Here is a 6650-nt window from a genome sequence, read left to right on the forward strand (position 1 = left end):
TAGACACCAAACAGAACCTGGCTCAGCACTGAGCCCTGAGGTACTCCACTGGTGACCAGCCTCTCGGTGGAGGTTGTCTTACCAATCCTGACTTTTCCAGTCCTATTTGTGAGCCAGTGAGCCATCCAGCAAGGTATGTAGGGATGTATGCCTAGTTTCATGAGTTTGTCAACAATACTTGAGAAGGCTATTGTACTGACCACCTTAGCCAGGTCTAGGTAGGATGAATTCACTGTTGTCCCTTATCCATTGCCTTGATGACCCTCTCATACAAGTCTATCAGGTTAAGCAGGCTTGACTGTCCTGTGACAAAGCCAAATTGGGATGGATCCAGTATCTGTAGGTTGCCAGTGCCTTTTTAATCATTTACATGGTAATTCATTCCATGGATTTACATATTAGATTAGTCAGACTAATGGGTCTGTAGATTCCAGGGTCGAATGATGGTCACCCTTAAGAAGAAGGATAACTGACAGAGTCCTCCATTCATGAGGTAAGTAGTCTGTTTTAGGCTGTAGTTAAAAAGTAACTCAAGTGGTCCTGTTAGGTCATGTCTCAAGCTATTTGGGACGCAACCTAAGATATTCTCTGGTCCGACTGAGGCTGTGTTTTTGGCCTTAGCAAGTGTTGTCATGGCCTGCTCCCTGCTAATAGTTGGGTACTTATGGATTTTATAGAGGGGAGTTGGGGTGACATTAGAGCTGAATTTGTCAGCCAGCAGATTTACTATGTCACTCTACTAGGGAAAAGAGGTACCATTTGCCACCAGTTCAGCACTGTGCTGTGTGTTACCTTGAAGGTTTTGGACATAGCTTGTAGAAGGCCTTGCAGGTGTCTTTAGCCTGAGAAATTACCTAGACCTTGTAATTCACCCTGTTGCATTTAATAACTAATCTGAGTTTCCTGTTTAGTTTAATTAGTGGGCTCTTGTCATTATGAGAGTTGTTCTGATTTTGGCCATGACTTTTTTCTTTTTGTAATATACCTTGTTAAGGTTAGGATTCCACCAGTGTGATTTGTTTTGGGGGTCTATTTTGGGCTTACTTTTGGTAGGAACAGCAGCCTCTATACAGCCTTTTACACAGTTGTACATGGTTTCTGTGAAAAATTCTGCATAGGATGCTGTGAAATCAGTTTTCAGTATTTTGTCAAACTGTTGCTTAGTAGGATGCAGTTTGCTTTAGAATAGTTGCCAACTGTTACAGCTTTTGCTGGGTTTCTAAGTTGATTTTTATGTTGAACAAGACAGTTTTCTGATCCTACTTCACCAGTAAGGACTAAGACATGGGGGGGTGGGGGGTGGCTGGGTGCAACACAGTGGTGAGTACTAGGTTCAGTATGTTTGAACCTCTGGTTGGAGTGTGCACTATATGGTCAAGTGTATTTGTGTTAATAAAGTCCAGGAAACATTGCACATGCAAGTTGGGGACAGTGTATGGGTCTCTGCAGAGATAGTTGAAGTCTCCCATGAATGGTTGGATGTTGAGTGTCTCCAATAGGTCTAGGTATGATTTATGTAATTCTTTAGGCATAGGTGGTGACCTGTAAATTGCTAGGAGATGGCATGGGACTTTATTTATGGTGATTTGCACCTGGATGAACTCAAAGGCATCATCCTGTTTAACCAGCTTTGTTGCTAATGTATATCAAGACACCAACACGTTTAGTCCCTGTCTGTGAAGTTAAAAGTCTAAATGTGTTAAATTCATTGAATACTTACACTGCTAGAGTACTTTCACTGGCTTTAAATCATGTCTCAGTAATAGCAAAGATGTCTATAGTCTCCAGATTGAGGAGAGTCTGTTGGATGTGGAGCTTCTTGTTAAGACTCCTAGCATTGAGCAGCAACAGTTTAGGTTCCTTTGGGTTTTATTTGCTAAGTTTATATTTGTTTTTTAAATTTGACATTGCCAAAAAAAAGGCTTTAAGAGGTGAATAAAGTTTTAGCCAATATTGAAAAGCTCTGGAGGGAAATGTACAAACCATAAAGTTCCGTTAACCATGTTCTCCCATACTGACAAATATTCAATCCCACCAGAATGACACCAGAAACTAAGCCAATTGAAAAAGTCAATCATTTTTTGTTCATAAAGTCAGTCATGTTTTGTTCATACTATGGCAGCATCCTTGGTGAAGGTAGAATGCTGTTCAATGCAAGGCACATAGCTGTCTAAAACACATATTCAGAGGTTGAATGTTTCTCAATGCAAGGCACACATTCAGAGAGATTCATAATGTCTCTCTTCATTTAATCCAGTGAGGTACTTCCCAGGTCATTTACATCCACATGGACTATGGTAGTCATTATGGTAAGTGTGATGCATTGACTTGCATGAATGTGTAACCTGGTGGATCTTGGCTCCAAATAAGCAATTAACTTTTATATTCTCCCTATCCATTCTGGTGAGGGAGCATCTGTGTGTCATTGAATGGAGACCTCATGACTAAGTCCTGGTTAAAGTGTTTGTTTGCCTTATGGGTTTCATTCTTGGGGATCCATTAGATGTAGGCATATGTGTGGATCTTGTTGTTGCTTTATAGATTGGTGAGGATAGGCATTACTGTTTGCAGACTTTGATTGCTTTGAGGTTTGGGAAGACTGTTTTTTATTGTCTTAGCATGATATGGTATATGTGTGTAGTAGATGTTTGCATGGTGGAATAAGTGTATGTGTTTTTGACAACCTTGATTGTAAGTGAGATTTTTCCCTCCACAGAAATTGTGTATGTACATCTCTCACATACTGTGCTAGTTTCTTTAAGGATTAAAAGGTTGTCTGTGAACATACGACAATTGCCATATTCTCACAGGATGCCCATCTCTACAAAGCTGGCTATGGAGACATTTGGAAATTATATATCCATGTTTGTCCGGGACAGTATTAGGGTATGATTTTATGATCTGAGGACTGGGTTGTACTGAGGTCTGCTAGGGGACTCTCTAGTATTAGGGACTAGAGTTAAATAGTGTTAAGATATGGTATTAGTGCTGTTACATGCGCAAATTAGCTGCTCTAAGCTTAACTCTGCCCAATGCCTCACTAAGCTACAGGTTATAGTCCTAATACTAGTTATACAGGTAAACCTTACTGTCCAAGAATTTCTATCTGTACAGGGCACTGCCAACAGCTTCTGCACAATGACCAGTTCCACGCAAGCACACCTAGTTAATAGCAACACAAACAAAACTGAAATCTAACTCATGAGCCCTCTGGCCAGTAAATGATTATACCTCAATCTGTTCTGGAGTGCTTTCCAGCTAAGAAACTCCAGGCAAACACCTTCATCCACAAGATGAATGATTGGACAGCTTCCAAAGCTTCAGAGAACCTTCTACAGTCCCAAACTGTGAACCTGCTCGAGCTGAACTGACTAAAAGACAAGTTTGGGCACAAAGCCAATCAAAGCTTTCCTGCCAGCAGAAAAAGTGAGACTGAGCCCTGAAAGTACGATGGTAGGAATAAAAAACAAGCAAAAAAATATTAAATGTCCATTTCCTGGCATAAGAAAGACACCAAAAACAAATGGGATGGAGGGAAGGAGCAGCTACTGCAGCAGTGATCATTCAAATACCTACTTTTAATGGTGTGTTTAATTTACACAACTTTACTTTGTTCATCACATTGATCACTGCTGCAGTAGCCTTAGCTATATGGGTAGACTTCCATAGCTAACTATATTTGAGAGTTGGAAGGAGAAATGCCCAGGAGTCCCTGGAGCATTGTCCTAGCAAAGCTTGTTCTGGACCTAGAGAAGGAATCAAGCTTGTTGTGCTCCATAAAAGTGTGTACAGAGGACCAAGTAGCAGCTTTTAAAAAAAACTTCTAGAATCCAACTCTGAATGTAAAAGCACAGCAAAAAGGAACCCCCAAGTGCAATGCATCAACAAACAACTTATTCCCCTGGTTAGATCACCCAACAGAAAAGTGATTTAAATGCAAACAGTTTAGAAAGCAGCACTTACAGAAGCCCAGCTACTAAAGTACTTTAAATGCTCTCTAAATGCACTAAACCACTAGCAATCAATTCAATAATGAAGGGCAAGTGCAGTAAATCAAATCTGTCTTTGTCTGGATGATACTGGATACAGTTGTATAGGATAATATACATAAGATACATATGATAATCAATTGCTTTCCTTACACCAGAGCTACTGTAGTTTGCAGGAGCCAAGAATGTATACACATAATAACCATCAATTACAGCAACTTGCATGACTGTGCACTTCAGATATCTGCTTGAGAACACGTAAATTACTGCATTCATAAATAATGAGCCAGAAATGCTTCTCATCTCACTGCTAACAAAACCATATAGTGGAACCCATTGCAACTCCCTGTGCTCTCCCCAACATCTTAGCTCAAATGAGAGTCAACAACCCAAAAATCAAGAACAGATTTTAAATGTTTTTGCATTTTAGAAAGTTGCTAAAATGAATAGCTATGCATTAGCAAACATTTTCTAAAGGGTTGCCTACCAATATTGAATAACTGCAATCCGCAACAATTTGCCATAAAGCCAGATATTTTTATGAGGAATGGACAAAAATACCACGGAATTTCTTTGCTCAAGAATTATGGACAAAGCTAAATATTAAATACCTGGCAGTTGACTTAGCAGTTTAAGGCTGTGAGTTTTAGCTCCTGTGGCGGAAGATTTGATTCCCTTAGCCCTCATTTGCCTATAGTGTGACCTTGAGCAAGTCACTTAACTAGGCAGTGCTAGGGGTCAGCTACAAATTTGGGTTAGGTTCTTTAAAGGAAAACTCCACCCTAGAACTAAAAAAATGTTTTTTTCACTCTGTCTTTGTTCCCTGACATATTTTAACATCTCAAAATAACTCTAAGTGCTTTGTTTGTAATTTTAGCCTGTTTTCCACAACATGGCTACCAATGGGGCTTGATATATCAATGTGATCTTGTTCTCTCTCAACTCTTTCTCTTTCCCATAATACTTTGTATGACTCATGCCAGATATAAGAAAGCAACTTTGAATTCCCATGCCATTGACATATAATGGGATTTGTGGAGGTCTCTGTTATTTTCTTTACCTTCTGTAAAAGGACTGCTTCTTTTCTGTCTCTAATTACCCTCATTTATGTTTGGATCAGACCTTGTTTTACACTATACTTAGAAGTTGTCCAGCTACAGCCAGAAAAGTAACAAAGTTGCAAGCCTTTGTCCAAGATTTTCTTTTGTAGTCTGAGGAATTGATTCTGCAAGGATCTCTCAGTGCAGTGGTAGTTTTAATTCCACAGCAGTAGTGTGGGGGAAGGGGAATCTCAATTCTTCTTGAAACTACAAAAGAAAACACTTTTTCAAGGATGATCCAGGAATACTGTATGAGTGACTTGCAAGAAAGCACACAGTAGGCAAATGGTGATGAAAGGTTTCAAGCCCTGCTCTTTTGAACACAGTACATGTCCCAGTCAAACTGGAGGTCAATTTTCATGTGTAATCATCCTTGGAGGGGGACTGGAAGGGGAAATGCACATACACCACTCTGCAAAACGAAGAACATTCTCCTCTGCAAAAAAAAAATGAATCTCCATTAAAACATAAAATTACTTATCTCTACTCCTCTGAAAGCTTAACATCTGGCCATTTACATGGAAAATCTCTTCCAAGAAAGGTCTACTCTCACTCTGGGAAACAAAATCTATTTGCACTGCAAGTGAATCCTGATACTGCATAAACAAAGCTTAATTCAGGGAATTTCCACTTGATCCCTTCCTGCTGCAAAACAAAACAAATCTGCCTCACAGCAGCAGACATGCTGGCACTGACATCTTCAGAGCTGCTGCTATTGCTGAAGTGGAACAAAATTTCCCATGTGTGCTTCTTGGACATGATGGCAGCAGAGCATTTTTTTAGGGCCAGACTGGGCCCTCACAGCCAGCACCAAGCCCTACATAGCTGCCTAAGTCATTTTTGCTGCGTCCAGCTCTGCACAAACCCTTATTGTGACCTTTTTCACACATGCAGAATGATGTTGAAAGTAGTAATGACCAGAATTTTGCATACAGCACTAAAGCATTCTGGGTAAACATGAACCATGTTATGTCTTCAAATGTGACATTTATTTGTTTATGTTGTCCTTCCGTTATAGCATCTTATATAGTTAGTACTAAAATCAGACAAGCTGGGAGGGATGTGAATGCCTACCTACAGCACTGCTTTTTTTTTTCTTCACTGGTTATCTTACTTGTAGCCTGCTATGACTATTCAGTTTTATCAGCTTTGGAAAACTGTTGATTTTATTTATTTTCTAATTAAATCATTTTTATTAACAGTTTTCTTTTAGAATATTGTATACAGACCGATACAGTCCAACACATGCACCAAATAAATGCTAATGTAAGTTTCATTCCAAGATTATGCTGTAGATGCCTGATCTGCTTAGTGCCTCAGTTAATTTCTACAGCTTTAGATCCTTGTGATCTTCCACTTTCTCCATCTTAAACCTTTGTACCATCTCTACTCTTCAAACCTCTTAACCCCCACTAACTCAATTTGTCGCCTACATACGTCCCCAATCCTTTTATACTTCTAATTTTACTTTTCTTCCTAATATCTATGCTCGTTTCCATTTTTAAGCCATATATATCCCTATTCCTCTCAATCTTTTATCATAAAAATTCTGTACAAAGCC

The sequence above is a fragment of the Protopterus annectens genome, chromosome 15.part0 (genome assembly GCF_019279795.1).
Source record: "Protopterus annectens isolate FY-2018-M chromosome 15.part0, PAN1.0, whole genome shotgun sequence".
Taxonomy (NCBI): domain Eukaryota; kingdom Metazoa; phylum Chordata; order Ceratodontiformes; family Protopteridae; genus Protopterus; species Protopterus annectens.